This window comes from Scyliorhinus torazame, chromosome 14 (genome assembly GCF_047496885.1).
Source record: "Scyliorhinus torazame isolate Kashiwa2021f chromosome 14, sScyTor2.1, whole genome shotgun sequence".
Lineage (NCBI taxonomy): Eukaryota > Metazoa > Chordata > Chondrichthyes > Carcharhiniformes > Scyliorhinidae > Scyliorhinus > Scyliorhinus torazame.
In genome coordinates, this window is record NC_092720.1 from 181,720,581 (window position 1) to 181,738,695 (window position 18,115).

The 18,115-nt window shown below is 43.0% G+C and overlaps 4 non-coding genes across 4 annotated transcripts; all 4 read right to left on the reverse strand.

The window, feature by feature from the left end:
- Positions 1-1,628: 1,628 nt before the first annotated feature.
- On the reverse strand, positions 1,629-1,700 carry trnah-gug (transfer RNA histidin (anticodon GUG)). Its single transcript has one exon. It is a non-coding gene; the product is annotated as a tRNA-His (tRNA).
- A 2,382-nt stretch (positions 1,701-4,082) lies between these two features.
- trnah-aug (transfer RNA histidin (anticodon AUG)) lies at positions 4,083-4,156 on the reverse strand. The gene has a single exon. It is a non-coding gene; the product is annotated as a tRNA-His (tRNA).
- A 5,726-nt stretch (positions 4,157-9,882) lies between these two features.
- trnah-gug (transfer RNA histidin (anticodon GUG)) lies at positions 9,883-9,954 on the reverse strand. Its single transcript has one exon. It is a non-coding gene; the product is annotated as a tRNA-His (tRNA).
- A 2,383-nt stretch (positions 9,955-12,337) lies between these two features.
- trnah-aug (transfer RNA histidin (anticodon AUG)) lies at positions 12,338-12,411 on the reverse strand. The gene has a single exon. It is a non-coding gene; the product is annotated as a tRNA-His (tRNA).
- Positions 12,412-18,115: the final 5,704 nt, after the last annotated feature.

Below are 18,115 nucleotides of genomic sequence, written 5' to 3' on the forward strand. Positions count from 1 at the left end.
ACGATCACGGCGCAACACGTTACCGCCTAGGAGCTTTTCCAACTGACGATGTACGTGGTCATCAACTGTTTGGAATCTTTCATGACCCACAGTTTATTACTCTCTAATTACATCTTTAGTAGATACACAAGTTTGGATGACTTAACCTTGGTTCCATAATAATGTTCCTGCAACAAGGATAGATACACTTTAACGGAGGCTCATAAAAATAACAATGCAATGGCTATAATATATAATAGAAAACAATTTCGATATTCATCCCAAACATATGGTATTTGGACGTTCTCCCGGTGTCTGCATCGGTTTTCTCCGCCTGCACGAGGTCCCTCACACTGTCTAAAGATGTGAAGGTTCGGTGGATTGGCCATGCTAAAGTGTGCCAGATTGTCCATAGATCAGCAATTTCGCAGGATTGGCCATGCCCAACGTGCCGGTTACGGGTATTCTACTGAGGAACTTGGTCACTTTGTCTCATGCTGATTTTTTGAAATCATTTCTCCCTGTATTCCTTTCCTCTCATTCCTGAATATTATCAGTGCAAACAAACTCTCTCTATATTTCCACGATTGAACTTCTCCGCCCACATACCAGTTGCACGATGGAGCTCCCTCTCATTGGCGGTCTCATCCTCTTTGATCCAAAGAGAAAAATCTAGACATCTTTCGTCCCACTGTTGCTTTTGGGATGTATGTCTCTCTATGGTAGCTCAAAATAATATTCATTATCTCTTTGGGTGTGAACTGACTGTTTAAAATCCGGATGTCAGCATTTGACGTGCTTAATGTTGGAGCCGGGAGAAATAAATCAAATCACGGTAGCATGAACTACAAAAACACCAAGGTGCGTGATTCGATCCCACAGAGGGACGAGGTACAAAAAACACGATTATCCGTAGGTCTGTCGAGAATGCGCCTCCAGCCTTATACATACGAGCCATTGATTTATTTTCTGCTTCCAGATATTCGCAGATAAACTAAAATGAAACTGTATTTTCTGATGTGCAGCAAGAACAGTTTTCTTGGGTTCTAAATATCCGTAAATGTATCGAAGAATCCTAACCGAAGGAAATGTGTATTGACTGTCGCTGATCAGTCGGGCAGCGCTCTTCGTTCTCCCCGGATTCTGTTTCTCGAAGTGTTTCCCAACATTCACAAAACAGGGGCTTGATTTTCGTGCGTCGCTTCCTTTCCATTTTCTCCACTGCCAACTGGCTCTATTTCCCACAATTCTGCCCACTTCTCCTCATTGCTCCATGACCAGATGTCCGGAAATTCATTGATATGGAGAGACTATCGAGACCAAGATTATTGTCCTCGTCTACAGAATGGTCGGTGGGTATTTGGTTGAGACACTTGAACATTTTGGGTGAATTACCGAAGAAGCTGATGCAGCAAATTGACTGAGACGGGTTTCACTTCCAAAAAGACAAGAACCGGTGGAGTATTCTTGATGATAATCGTTAAAATATAAAACTCGGAGCTCAGGATATTCTCCTATTCACAACCGTTTGAATTCTGGAGCATCAAACAGGAGCAGAAGCATGCACTCAATTATTAACCCGTTGTAAAGAGTCCTTTACACAGAGAATTCCTCATCTGTTCATTTGGGAAAACATATCAACGTATCGCTGCCGTGACTCGGATTCGAACCAAGGTTGCTGCGGCCACAACGCAGAGTACTAACCACTATACGATCACGGCGCTTATGTTACCGCCGACGCAACCTGTAGCTGCTGATGTATTTGATCATCAACTGTTCGGAATCTATCATAGCTCACAGTTTATGACTCTCTAAGTACAACTTTAGTAAATACACAATTTGGATACCTTAACCTTGGTTCCGTAATAACGTTCCTGCAACAAGGATATATACACTTTATCCCCATGCTTATAAAAATAATAATGCAACCGCTATAATATATAATACATAACAATTTCTTGATTCATCTCAAACATACGGTATTTGGACGTTGTCCCGGTGTCTGCATCGGTTTTCTCCGCCTGATTGAGGTCCCTTCCACAGTCCAAATATGTGAAGGTTCGGTGGATTGGTTATGCTGACGTGTGCCAGATTGAACATCGATTACCAGTTTCGCTGGGTTGGCCATGATAAACGTGCCGCGTTACAGGTATTCTACGGAGGAACTTGGTTGCATCGTCCCTTGTTGGTTTTTCTGAAACCATTTCACCCTGTATCCCTTTCCTCTCATTCCTGAATATTGTCAGTGCAAACAAACTCTCTCTCTATTTCCACGATTGAACTTCTCCGCCCACATACCAGTTGCACGTTGGAGCGCCTCTCATTCGCCGTCTCACACTCTATGTTCCAAAGAGGAAAATCTAGGCCCCTTTCGTCCCACTGTTGCTATTGGGGTGAATATCTCTCTCTAGAACATCAAATTCATACTGATTAACTCTTTGGATGTGAACTGACGGTTTAAAATCAGAATGACAACATTTGGCGTGTTTAATAGTGGAACCGGAGGAAAGAAATCATGTCAATGTGGCATGAAATATAAAAAGCACCATGGTGGGTGCTTCTATCCCACAGAGGGATGAGATATAAAAGACATCATCCGAGGGTGGGATTATACTTGATCTCTGGGTGGGATGGAACCACCAACTGTTCGGTTTGTAGCCGAGCGCGATAACCGATTGCGCCACAGAGACGGCAAATCAACGTGTAACTGCTGATGTACTTGGTCATCAACTGTTTGGAATCTCGCACAGCTGACACTTTATAACTCTCTAATTACAACTTTAGTAAATACACAATTCGGATACCTTAACCTTGGTTCTGTAATAATGTTCCTGCAACAAGGATATATACACTTTATCCCCAGGCTTATAAAAAAACAGTGCAATCGCTATAATATATAATACATAACAATTTCTTGATTCATCGCAAACATATGGTATTTGGACGTTGTCCCGGTGTCTGCATCGGTTTTCTCCGTCTGATCGAGGTCAATCCCTCAGTCCAAAGATGTGAAGGTTCGTTGGATTGGTCATGCTAACGTGTGCCAGATTGACCATCATGTTGCAGCTGTACAGAACTCTGGTACGGCCGCATTTGGAGTATTGCGTACAGTTCTGGTCACCGCATTATAGGAAGGACGTGGAGGCTTTGGAGCGGGTGCAGAGGAGATTAACCAGGATGTTGCCTGGTATGGAGGGAAAATCTTATGAGGAAAGGCTGATGGACTTGAGGTTGTTTTCGTTGGAGAGAAGAAGGTTAAGAGGAGACTTAATAGAGGCATACAAAATGATCAGGGTGTTGGATAGGGTGGACAGTGGGAGCCTTCTCCCGTGGATGGAAATGGCTGGCACGAGGGGACATAGCTTTAAACTGAGGGGTACTAGATATAGGACAGAGTTCAGAGGTAGGTTCTTTACTCAAAGAGTAGTGAGGCCGTGGAATGCCCTACCTGCTACAGTAGTGAACTCGCCAACATTGAGGGCATTTAAAAGTTTATTTGATAAACATATGGATGATAATGGCATAGTGTAGGTTAGATGGCATTTGTTTCGGTGCAACATCGTGGGCCGAAGGGCCTGTACTGCGCTGTATTGTTCTATGTTCTATGACCATCGATTACCATTTTAGCTGGATACGTGTATTCTACGGAGCACCTTGGTTGCATCGTCCCTTGCTGATCTTTTTGAAACCATTTCACCCTGTATCCCTTTCCTCTCATTCCTGAATATTGTCAGTGCTAACAAACTCTCTCTTTTTCCACGATTGAACTTCTCCGCACACAGACCAGTTGCACTTTGGAGAGCCTCTCAGTCGCCGTCTCACACTCTTTGTTCCAATGTGGAAAACCAAAGCCCCTTTCGTCCCACTGTTGCTATTGGGGTGATTGTCTCTCTCTGGAACTTCGAATTAATATTGATTATGTCTTTGGATGTGAACTGACGGTTTAAAATCAGAATGTCAACATTTGGCGTGTTTAATATTGGAACCGGAGGAAAGAAATCAAGTCAAATGTGGCATGAAATATAAAAAGCACCATGGTGGGTGATTCGATCCCACAGAGCGATGAGATATAAAAAACACCATCCGAGGGTGGGATAATATTTAATCTCTGGGTGGGATCGAACCACCAAATTTTCAGTTCATAGCCGAGCGCGCTAACCGATTGCGCCACAGAGACGACAAACGGTGCTTTTGCTTGAATAAACATGCCAAATTATCATGGAAACAGTCTCATCTTGTCCACATCGGAGCCGCAAATTATTGCCGATGCACCAATCTGGAACAAAAATAACAAAACTCAGGGCAATCTCAGCAGGCCTGACAGCATCTGTGGAGAGAGAACGGAGTCTGTGTTTCAACCCAGCGTTACGTTGTGTCACAGAACAGAGACTACACCATTATCCGTAGCCCTGTCAATAACGCGCCTCTATCCTTCTACATTCGAGCATTGTTGTATTTTCTGCCTCCCGATAATCGCAATGAAACTAAAATGAAACTGTATTTTCCGGAGTCCAGTAAGGACAGTTTTCTTAGTTTCTAAATGTCAGTTAATTTCTCGAATCATTTTAAACAAGGGAAATGTGTCTTGACTGTCGCTGATCAGTCAGGCAGAGCCCTTCGTTCTCCCCGGATACTGTTTGTCGAAGTGTTACCCAACATTCACAAAATAGTGCTTGATTTTCGTGTGTCGCTTCATTTCACTTTTCTCCACTGCCAACTGGCTCTATTTCCCAAAATTCGGCCCAGTCCTTCTCATTTGACACTTGAACATTTTGTGTGAATGACCGAAGGAGCTGATGCAGCAAATTGAGTGAGACGGTTTTTACTTCCAAAAAGGCAAGAACCGGAGGAGTATGTTTGATGATAATAGTTCAAATATAAAACGGGGAGCTGAGGAGATTCTCCTATTCACAACCGTTTGAATTCTGGAGCATCAAACAGGAGCAGAAGCATGCACTCAGCCATTAACCCGTTGTAAAGAGTCCTTACATACCAGTTGCTCTATGGAGCGCTTCTCATTGGCGGTCTCATCCTCTTTGATCCAAAGAGAAACATCTAGACGCCTTTCGTCCCACTGTTGCTATTCGGTTGTATGTCTCTCTATGGTAGTCCAAATTAATATTCATTATCTCTGTGGCTGTGAGCTGACTGTTTGAAATCTGGATGTCTGCATTTGGAAGACACCAAGGTGCGTGATTCGATCCCACAGAGGGACGTAGTACAAAAAACACCATTATCCCTAGGCCTGTCTATCATGCGCCTCCAGCCTGATACATTCGAGTCATTGTTTTATTTTCTGCTTCCAGATATTCGCAATTAAACTAAAATGAAACTGTATTTTCTGATGTGCAGTAAGGAGAGTTTTCGTGGGTACTAATATATCCGTTAATGTATCGAATAATCCTATCCAAAGGAAATGTGTCTTGACTGTCGCTAATCAGTCGGGCAGCGGTCTTCGTTCTCCCCGGATTCTGTTTCTCGAAGAGTTTCCCAACATTCACAAAACAGGTGCTTGATTTTCTGGTGTGCCTTCCTTTCCATTTTCTCCACTGCCAGCTGGCTCTATTTCCCAAAATTCTGCCCACTTCTCCTCATTGCATCATGACCAGATGTCCGGAAATTCATTTACATCGAGAGACTATCGAGACGAAAATTATTGTCCGCGTCTACAGAATGGTCCGTGGGTATTTGATTGAGACGCTTGAACATTTTGGGTGAATTACCGAATAAGCTGATGCAGCAAATTGAGTGAGACGGTTTTCACTTCCAAAAAGACAAGAATCGGAGGAGTATGCTTGATGATAATAGTTTAAATATAAAACCGGGAGCTGAGGAGTTTCTACTCTTCACAACCATTTGAATTCTGGGGCATCAAACAGGAGCAGAAGCATGCACTCAGCTATTAGCCCGTTGGAAAGAGTCCTTTACACAGAGAATTCCTCATCCGTTCATTTTGGAAAACATACCAGTTTATCGATGCCGTGACTCAGATTCGAACCGAGGTTGCTGCGGCCACAACGCAGAGTACTAACCACTATACGATCACGGCGCCACATGTTACGGTCGACGCTGGTTTACTTGGTCATTACCTGTTTGGAATCTATCATGGCCCACACTTTCTGACTCTCTAATTACAACTTTAGTAGATACACATTTTGGATGCCTTAACGTTTATTCCATAATAATGTTCCTGCAACAAGGATATATACACGTTGACCCAGGCTCCTAAAAATAACTTTGCACCCGCTATAATATATAATAGATAACAATTTCGAGAATCGTCCCAAACATATGGTATTTGGACGTTCTCCCGGTGTCTGTAACTGCTGATGTACTTGGTCATCAACTGTTTGGAATCTATCATAGCTCACACTTTATGACTCTCTAATTACAACTTTAGTAAATACACAATTTGGATACCTTAACCTTGGTTCCGTATTAATGTTCCTGCAACAAGGATATATACACTTTATCCCCAGGCTTATAGAAACAACAATGCAACCGCTATAATATATAATACATAACAATTTATTGATTCATCGCAAACATACGGTATTTGGACGTTGTCCCGGTGTCTGCATCGGTTTTCTCCGCCTGATCGAGGTCCCTCCCACAGTCCAAATATGTGAAGGTTCGGTGGATTGGCCATGCTAACGTGTGCTAGATTGACCATCGATTACCAGTTTCGCTGGAATGGCCATGATCAACGTGCCGCGTTACGGGTATTCTACGGAGGAACTTGGTTGCATCGTCCCTTGCTGGGTTTTTGAAACCATTTCACCCTGTGTCCCTTTCCTCTCATTCCTGAATATTGTCAGTGCAAACAAACTCTCTCTCTATTTACACGATTGAACTTCTCCGTCCATGTACCAGTTGCACTTTGGAGCGCCTCTCATTCGCCGTCTCACACTCTTTGTTCCAAAGAGGAAAATCCAATCCTATTTCGTTCCACTGTTGCTATTGGGGTGATTCTCTCTCTCTGGAACTTCAAATTAATATTGATTAACTCTTTGGATGTCAACTGACGGTTTAAAATCAGAAATACAACATTTGGCGTGTTTAGTATTGGAACCGGAGGAAAGAAATCTAGTCAATGTGGCACGAAATATAAAAATCAACATGGTGGGTGATTCGATCCCACAGAGGGATGAGATATAGAAAACACTATCCGAGGGTGGGATAATACTTAATCTCTAGGTGGGATCGCACCACCAACTTTTCAGTTCCTAGCCGAGAGCGCTAACCGATTGCGCCACAGAGACGACAAATGCTGCTTTTGCTTGACTAAACATGCCAAATTATCATGGAAACAGTCTCATCTTGTCCACATCGGAGCAGCAAATGATTGCCGATGCACCAATCTGGAACAAAAATAACAAAACGCAGGGCAATCTCAGCAGGTCTGACAGCATCTGTGGCGAGAGAACGGAGTCTGTGTTTCAAGCCTTTGTGCCACTGAACAATGACTACACCATTAACCGTAGCCCTGTCAATAACGCGCCTCTATCCTTTTACATTCGAGCATGGTTGTATTTTCTCCCTCCCGATAATCGCAATGAGACTAACATTATACTGGATTTTCTGGTGTGCAGTAAGGACAGATTTCTTAGTTTCTAAATTTCAGTTGCTTTCTCGAATCATTCTAACCAAAAAAAATGTGTCGTCACTATCGCTGATCATTACAGGCGGCCCCCTTCGTTCTCCCAGATTCTGTTTCTCGAAGTATTTCCCAACATTCACAAAACTGGTGCTTGATGTTCGTCTCACTTCGTTTCCGATTTGTCCATTGCCAACTGGCATTATTTCCCCAAATTCTGCCCTCTCGTCCTCATTGCATCATGACCAGATGTCAGGAAATTAATTTATATGGAGGAACTATCGAGACCAAGATTATTCTCCGAGTATACAGAAGGTTCAGTGGGTATTTGGTTGGGGCACTTGAAAATTTGGGGTGAATGGCCAAAGAAGCTGATGCAGCAAATTGAGAGCGACTGTTTTCACTTCCAAACAGACAAGAACCTGAGGAGTGTTTTTGATGATAATAGTTAAAATAAAAGACCGGGAGCTTAAGAGATTATCGTATTCGCAACCGTTTGAATTCCGGAGCATCAAACAGGAGCAGAAGCATGCATTCATCTGTGAACCCGTTTTAAAGAGTCCTTTGCACAGAGATTCCTCATCAGTTCATTTGAGAAAAACCCATCAACTTATCGCTGCCGTGACTCGGATTCGAAACGAGGTTGCTGCGGCCACAACGCAGAATACGAAACAGTAGACGATCACGGCGCAACACGTTACCGCCTAGGAGCTTTCCCAACTGTCGATGTACGTGGTCATCAACTGTTTGGAATCTTTCATGACCCACAGTTTATTACTCTCTAATTACATCTTTAGTAGATACACAAGTTTGGATGACTTAACCTTGGTTCCATAATAATGTTCCTGCAACAAGGATAGATACACTTTAACGGAGGCTCATAAAAATAACAATGCAATGGCTATAATATATAATAGAAAACAATTTCGATATTCATCCCAAACATATGGTATTTGGACGTTCTCCCGGTGTCTGCATCGGTTTTCTCCGCCTGCACGAGGTCCCTCACACTGTCTAAAGATGTGAAGGTTCGGTGGATTGGCCATGCTAAAGTGTGCCAGATTGTCCATAGATCAGCAATTTCGCAGGATTGGCCATGCCCAACGTGCCGGTTACGGGTATTCTACTGAGGAACTTGGTCACTTTGTCTCATGCTGATTTTTTGAAATCATTTCTCCCTGTATTCCTTTCCTCTCATTCCTGAATATTATCAGTGCAAACAAACTCTCTCTATATTTCCACGATTGAACTTCTCCGCCCACATACCAGTTGCACGATGGAGCTCCCTCTCATTGGCGGTCTCATCCTCTTTGATCCAAAGAGAAAAATCTAGACATCTTTCGTCCCACTGTTGCTTTTGGGATGTATGTCTCTCTATGGTAGCTCAAAATAATATTCATTATCTCTTTGGGTGTGAACTGACTGTTTAAAATCCGGATGTCAGCATTTGACGTGCTTAATGTTGGAGCCGGGAGAAAGAAATCAAATCACGGTAGCATGAACTACAAAAACACCAAGGTGCGTGATTCGATCCCACAGAGGGACGAGGTACAAAAAACACGATTATCCGTAGGTCTGTCGAGAATGCGCCTCCAGCCTTATACATACGAGCCATTGATTTATTTTCTGCTTCCAGATATTCGCAGATAAACTAAAATGAAACTGTATTTTCTGATGTGCAGCAAGAACAGTTTTCTTGGGTTCTAAATATCCGTAAATGTATCGAAGAATCGTAACCGAAGGAAATGTGTATCGACTGTCGCTGATCAGTCGGGCAGCGCTCTTCGTTCTCCCCGGATTCTGTTTCTCGAAGTGTTTCCCAACATTCACAAAACAGGGGCTTGATTTTCGTGCGTCGCTTCCTTTCCATTTTCTCCACTGCCAACTGGCTCTATTTCCCACAATTCTGCCCACTTCTCCTCATTGCTCCATGACCAGATGTCCGGAAATTCATTGATATGGAGAGACTATCGAGACCAAGATTATTGTCCTCGTCTACAGAATGGTCGGTGGGTATTTGGTTGAGACACTTGAACATTTTGGGTGAATTACCGAAGAAGCTGATGCAGCAAATTGACTGAGACGGGTTTCACTTCCAAAAAGACAAGAACCGGTGGAGTATTCTTGATGATAATCGTTAAAATATAAAACTCGGAGCTCAGGATATTCTCCTATTCACAACCGTTTGAATTCTGGAGCATCAAACAGGAGCAGAAGCATGCACTCAATTATTAACCCGTTGTAAAGAGTCCTTTACACAGAGAATTCCTCATCTGTTCATTTGGGAAAACATATCAATGTATCGCTGCCGTGACTCGGATTCGAACCAAGGTTGCTGCGGCCACAACGCAGAGTACTAACCACTATACGATCACGGCGCTTATGTTACCGCCGACGCAACCTGTAGCTGCTGATGTATTTGATCATCAACTGTTTGGAATCTATCATAGCTCACAGTTTATGACTCTCTAAGTACAACTTTAGTAAATACACAATTTGGATACCTTAACCTTGGTTCCGTAATAACGTTCCTGCAACAAGGATATATACACTTTATCCCCATGCTTATAAAAATAATAATGCAACCGCTATAATATATAATACATAACAATTTCTTGATTCATCTCAAACATACGGTATTTGGACGTTGTCCCGGTGTCTGCATCGGTTTTCTCCGCCTGATTGAGGTCCCTTCCACAGTCCAAATATGTGAAGGTTCGGTGGATTGGTTATGCTGACGTGTGCCAGATTGAACATCGATTACCAGTTTCGCTGGGTTGGCCATGATAAACGTGCCGCGTTACGGGTATTCTACGGAGGAACTTGGTTGCATCGTCCCTTGTTGGTTTTTCTGAAACCATTTCACCCTGTCTCCCTTTCCTCTCATTCCTGAATATTGTCAGTGCAAACAAACTCTCTCTCTATTTCCACGATTGAACTTCTCCGCCCACATACCAGTTGCACGTTGGAGCGCCTCTCATTCGCCGTCTCACACTCTATGTTCCAAAGAGGAAAATCTAGGCCCCTTTCGTACCACTGTTGCTATTGGGGTGAATATCTCTCTCTAGAACATCAAATTCATACTGATTAACTCTTTGGATGTGAACTGACGGTTTAAAATCAGAATGACAACATTTGGCGTGTTTAATAGTGGAACCGGAGGAAAGAAATCATGTCAATGTGGCATGAAATATAAAAAGCACCATGGTGGGTGCTTCTATCCCACAGAGGGATGAGATATAAAAGATATCATCCGAGGGTGGGATAATACTTGATCTCAGAGTGGGATGGAACGACCAACTTTTCAGTTCACAGCCGAGCGCGATAACCGATTGCGCCACAGAGACGGCAAATCAACGTGTAACTGCTGATGTACTTGGTCATCAACTGTTTGGAATCTCGCATAGCTGACACTTTATAACTCTCTAATTACAACTTTAGTAAATACACAATTCGGATACCTTAACCTTGGTTCTGTAATAATGTTCCTGCAACAAGGATATATACACTTTATCCCCAGGCTTATAAAAAAAACAGTGCAATCGCTATAATATATAATACATAACAATTTCTTGATTCATCGCAAACATATGGTATTTGGACGTTGTCCCGGTGTCTGCATCGGTTTTCTCCGTCTGATCGAGGTCAATCCCTCAGTCCAAAGATGTGAAGGTTCGTTGGATTGGTCATGCTAACGTGTGCCAGATTGACCATCATGTTGCAGCTGTACAGAACTCTGGTACGGCCGCATTTGGAGTATTGCGTACAGTTCTGGTCACCGCATTATAGGAAGGACGTGGAGGCTTTGGAGCGGGTGCAGAGGAGATTTACCAGGATGTTGCCTGGTATGGAGGGAAAATCTTATGAGGAAAGGCTGATGGACTTGAGGTTGTTTTCGTTGGAGAGAAGAAGGTTAAGAGGAGACTTAATAGAGGCATACAAAATGATCAGGGTGTTGGATAGGGTGGACAGTGGGAGCCTTCTCCCGTGGATGGAAATGGCTGGCACGAGGGGACATAGCTTTAAACTGAGGGGTACTAGATATAGGACAGAGGTCAGAGGTAGGTTCTTTACTCAAAGAGTAGTGAGGCCGTGGAATGCCCTACCTGCTACAGTAGTGAACTCGCCAACATTGACGGCATTTAAAAGTTTATTTGATAAACATATGGATGATAATGGCATAGTGTAGGTTAGATGGCATTTGTTTCGGTGCAACATCGTGGGCCGAAGGGCCTGTACTGCGCTGTATTGTTCTATGTTCTATGACCATCGATTACCATTTTAGCTGGATACGTGTATTCTACGGAGCACCTTGGTTGCATCGTCCCTTGCTGATCTTTTTGAAACCATTTCACCCTGTATCCCTTTCCTCTCATTCCTGAATATTGTCAGTGCTAACAAACTCTCTCTTTTTCCACGATTGAACTTCTCCGCACACAGACCAGTTGCACTTTGGAGAGCCTCTCAGTCGCCGTCTCACACTCTTTGTTCCAATGTGGAAAACCAAAGCCCCTTTCGTCCCACTGTTGCTATTGGGGTGATTGTCTCTCTCTGGAACTTCGAATTAATATTGATTATGTCTTTGGATGTGAACTGACGGTTTAAAATCGGAATGTCAACATTTGGCGTGTTTAATATTGGAACCGGAGGAAAGAAATCAAGTCAAATGTGGCATGAAATATAAAAAGCACCATGGTGGGTGATTCGATCCCACAGAGCGATGAGATATAAAAAACACCATCCGAGGGTGGGATAATATTTAATCTCTGGGTGGGATCGAACCACCAAATTTTCAGTTCATAGCCGAGCGCGCTAACCGATTGCGCCACAGAGACGACAAACGCTGCTTTTGCTTGAATAAACATGCCAAATTATCATGGAAACAGTCTCATCTTGTCCACATCGGAGCCGCAAATTATTGCCGATGCACCAATCTGGAACAAAAATAACAAAACTCAGGGCAATCTCAGCAGGCCTGACAGCATCTGTGGAGAGAGAACGGAGTCTGTGTTTCAACCCAGCGTTACGTTGTGTCACAGAACAGAGACTACACCATTATCCGTAGCCCTGTCAATAACGCGCCTCTATCCTTCTACATTCGAGCATTGTTGTATTTTCTGGCTCCCGATAATCGCAATGAAACTAAAATGAAACTGTATTTTCCGGAGTCCAGTAAGGACAGTTTTCTTAGTTTCTAAATGTCAGTTAATTTCTCGAATCATTTTAAACAAGGGAAATGTGTCTTGACTGTCGCTGATCAGTCAGGCAGAGCCCTTCGTTCTCCCCGGATACTGTTTGTCGAAGTGTTACCCAACATTCACAAAATAGTGCTTGATTTTCGTGTGTCGCTTCATTTCACTTTTCTCCACTGCCAACTGGCTCTATTTCCCAAAATTCGGCCCAGTCCTTCTCATTTGACACTTGAACATTTTGTGTGAATGACCGAAGGAGCTGATGCAGCAAATTGAGTGAGACGGTTTTTACTTCCAAAAAGGCAAGAACCGGAGGAGTATGTTTGATGATAATAGTTCAAATATAAAACGGGGAGCTGAGGAGATTCTCCTATTCACAACCGTTTGAATTCTGGAGCATCAAACAGGAGCAGAAGCATGCACTCAGCCATTAACCCGTTGTAAAGAGTCCTTACATACCAGTTGCTCTATGGAGCGCTTCTCATTGGCGGTCTCATCCTCTTTGATCCAAAGAGAAACATCTAGACGCCTTTCGTCCCACTGTTGCTATTCGGTTGTATGTCTCTCTATGGTAGTCCAAATTAATATTCATTATCTCTGTGGCTGTGAGCTGACTGTTTGAAATCTGGATGTCTGCATTTGGCAGACACCAAGGTGCGTGATTCGATCCCACAGAGGGACGTAGTACAAAAAACACCATTATCCCTAGGCCTGTCTATCATGCGCCTCCAGCCTGATACATTCGAGTCATTGTTTTATTTTCTGCTTCCAGATATTCGCAATTAAACTAAAATGAAACTGTATTTTCTGATGTGCAGTAAGGAGAGTTTTCGTGGGTACTAATATATCCGTTAATGTATCGAATAATCCTATCCAAAGGAAATGTGTCTTGACTGTCGCTAATCAGTCGGGCAGCGGTCTTCGTTCTCCCCGGATTCTGTTTCTCGAAGAGTTTCCCAACATTCACAAAACAGGTGCTTGATTTTCTGGTGTGCCTTCCTTTCCATTTTCTCCACTGCCAGCTGGCTCTATTTCCCAAAATTCTGCCCACTTCTCCTCATTGCATCATGACCAGATGTCCGGAAATTCATTTACATCGAGAGACTATCGAGACGAAAATTATTGTCCGCGTCTACAGAATGGTCCGTGGGTATTTGATTGAGACGTTTGAACATTTTGGGTGAATTACCGAATAAGCTGATGCAGCAAATTGAGTGAGACGGTTTTCACTTCCAAAAAGACAAGAATCGGAGGAGTGTGCTTGATGATAATAGTTTAAATATAAAACCGGGAGCTGAGGAGTTTCTACTCTTCACAACCATTTGAATTCTGGGGCATCAAACAGGAGCAGAAGCATGCACTCAGCTATTAGCCCGTTGGAAAGAGTCCTTTACACAGAGAATTCCTCATCCGTTCATTTTGGAAAACATACCAGTTTATCGATGCCGTGACTCGGATTCGAATCGAGGTTGCTGCGGCCACAACGCAGAGTACTAACCACTATACGATCACGGCGCCACATGTTACGGTCGACGCTGGTTTACTTGGTCATTACCTGTTTGGAATCTATCATGGCCCACACTTTCTGACTCTCTAATTACAACTTTAGTAGATACACATTTTGGATGCCTTAACGTTTATTCCATAATAATGTTCCTGCAACAAGGATATATACACGTTGACCCAGGCTCCTAAAAATAACTTTGCACCCGCTATAATATATAATAGATAACAATTTCGAGAATCGTCCCAAACATATGGTATTTGGACGTTCTCCCGGTGTCTGTAACTGCTGATGTACTTGGTCATCAACTGTTTGGAATCTATCATAGCTCACACTTTATGACTCTCTAATTACAACTTTAGTAAATACACAATTTGGATACCTTAACCTTGGTTCCGTAATAATGTTCCTGCAACAAGGATATATACACTTTATCCCCAGGCTTATAGAAACAACAATGCAACCGCTATAATATATAATACATAACAATTTATTGATTCATCGCAAACATACGGTATTTGGACGTTGTCCCGGTGTCTGCATCGGTTTTCTCCGCCTGATCGAGGTCCCTCCCACAGTCCAAATATGTGAAGGTTCGGTGGATTGGCCATGCTAACGTGTGCTAGATTGACCATCGATTACCAGTTTCGCTGGAATGGCCATGATCAACGTGCCGCGTTACGGGTATTCTACGGAGGAACTTGGTTGCATCGTCCCTTGCTGGGTTTTTGAAACCATTTCACCCTGTGTCCCTTTCCTCTCATTCCTGAATATTGTCAGTGCAAACAAACTCTCTCTCTATTTCCACGATTGAACTTCTCCGTCCATGTACCAGTTGCACTTTGGAGCGCCTCTCATTCGCCGTCTCACACTCTTTGTTCCAAAGAGGAAAATCCAATCCTCTTTCGTTCCACTGTTGCTATTGGGGTGATTCTCTCTCTCTGGAACTTCAAATTAATATTGATTAACTCTTTGGATGTCAACTGACGGTTTAAAATCAGAAATACAACATTTGGCGTGTTTAATATTGGAACCGGAGGAAAGAAATCTAGTCAATGTGGCACGAAATATAAAAATCAACATGGTGGGTGATTCGATCCCACAGAGGGATGAGATATAGAAAACACTATCCGAGGGTGGGATAATACTTAATCTCTAGGTGGGATCGCACCACCAACTTTTCAGTTCCTAGCCGAGAGCGCTAACAGAGACGACAAATGCTGCTTTTGCTTGAATAAACATGCCAAATTATCATGGAAACAGTCTCATCTTGTCCACATCGGAGCAGCAAATGATTGCCGATGCACCAATCTGGAACAAAAATATCAAAACGCAGGGCAATCTCAGCAGGTCTGACAGCATCTGTGGCGAGAGAACGGAGTCTGTGTTTCAAGCCTTTGTGCCACTGAACAATGACTACACCATTAACCGTAGCCCTGTCAATAACGCGCCTCTATCCTTTTACATTCGAGCATTGTTGTATTTTCTCCCTCCCGATAATCGCAATGAGACTAACATTATACTGGATTTTCTGGTGTGCAGTAAGGACAGATTTCTTAGTTTCTAAATTTCAGTTGCTTTCTCGAATCATTCTAACCAAAAAAAATGTGTCGTCACTATCGCTGATCATTCGGGCGGCCCCCTTCGTTCTCCCAGATTCTGTTTCTCGAAGTATTTCCCAACATTCACAAAACTGGTGCTTGATGTTCGTCTGTCACTTCGTTTCCGATTTGTCCATTGCCAACTGGCATTATTTCCCCCAATTCTGCCCTCTCGTCCTCATTGCATCATGACCAGATGTCAGGAAATTAATTTATATGGAGGAACTATCGAGACCAAGATTATTCTCCGAGTATACAGAAGGTTCAGTGGGTATTTGGTTGGGGCACTTGAAAATTTGGGGTGAATGGCCAAAGAAGCTGATGCAGCAAATTGAGAGCGACTGTTTTCACTTCCAAACAGACAAGAACCTGAGGAGTGTTTTTGATGATAATAGTTAAAATAAAAGACAGGGAGCTTAAGAGATTATCGTATTCGCAACCGTTTGAATTCCGGAGCATCAAACAGGAGCAGAAGCATGCATTCATCTGTGAACCCGTTTTAAAGAGTCCTTTGCACAGAGATTCCTCATCAGTTCATTTGAGAAAAACCCATCAACTTATCGCTGCCGTGACTCGGATTCGAAACGAGGTTGCTGCGGCCACAACGCAGAATACGAAACAGTAGACGATCACGGCGCAACACGTTACCGCCTAGGAGCTTTTCCAACTGTCGATGTACGTGGTCATCAACTGTTTGTAATCTTTCATGACCCACAGTTTATTACTCTCTAATTACATCTTTAGTAGATACACAAGTTTGGATGACTTAACCTTGGTTCCATAATAATGTTCCTGCAACAAGGATAGATACACTTTAACGGAGGCTCATAAAAATAACAATGCAATGGCTATAATATATAATAGAAAACAATTTCGATATTCATCCCAAACATATGGTATTTGGACGTTCTCCCGGTGTCTGCATCGGTTTTCTCCGCCTGCACGAGGTCCCTCACACTGTCTAAAGATGTGAAGGTTCGGTGGATTGGCCATGCTAAAGTGTGCCAGATTGTCCATAGATCAGCAATTTCGCAAGATTGGCCATGCCCAACGTGCCGGTTACGGGTATTCTACTGAGGAACTTGGTCACTTTGTCTCACGCTGATTTTTTGAAATCATTTCTCCCTGTATTCCTTTCCTCTCATTCCTGAATATTATCAGTGCAAACAAACTCTCTCTATATTTCCACGATTGAACTTCTCCGCCCACATACCAGTTGCACGATGGAGCTCCCTCTCATTGGCGGTCTCATCCTCTTTGATCCAAAGAGAAAAATCTAGACATCTTTCGTCCCACTGTTGCTTTTGGGATGTATGTCTCTCTATGGTAGCTCAAAATAATATTCATTATCTCTTTGGGTGTGAACTGACTGTTTAAAATCCGGATGTCAGCATTTGACGTGCTTAATGTTGGAGCCGGGAGAAAGAAATCAAATCACGGTAGCATGAACTACAAAAACACCAAGGTGCGTGATTCGATCCCACAGAGGGACGAGGTACAAAAAACACGATTATCCGTAGGTCTGTCGAGAATGCGCCTCCAGCCTTATACATACGAGCCATTGATTTATTTTCTGCTGCCAGATATTCGCAGATAAACTAAAATGAAACTGTATTTTCTGATGTGCAGCAAGAACAGTTTTCTTGGGTTCTAAATATCCGTAAATGTATCGAAGAATCCTAACCGAAGGAAATGTGTATCGACTGTCGCTGATCAGTCGGGCAGCGCTCTTCGTTCTCCCCGGATTCTGTTTCTCGAAGTGTTTCCCAACATTCACAAAACAGGGGCTTGATTTTCGTGCGTCGCTTCCTTTCCATTTTCTCCACTGCCAACTGGCTCTATTTCCCACAATTCTGCCCACTTCTCCTCATTGCTCCATGACCAGATGTCCGGAAATTCATTGATATGGAGAGACTATCGAGACCAAGATTATTGTCCTCGTCTACAGAATGGTCGGTTGAGACACTTGAACATTTTGGGTGAATTACCGAAGAAGCTGATGCAGCAAATTGACTGAGACGGGTTTCACTTCCAAAAAGACAAGAACCGGTGGAGTATTCTTGATGATAATCGTTAAAATATAAAACTCGGAGCTCAGGATATTCTCCTATTCACAACCGTTTGAATTCTGGAGCATCAAACAGGAGCAGAAGCATGCACTCAATTATTAACCCGTTGTAAAGAGTCCTTTACACAGAGAATTCCTCATCTGTTCATTTGGGAAAACATATCAATGTATCGC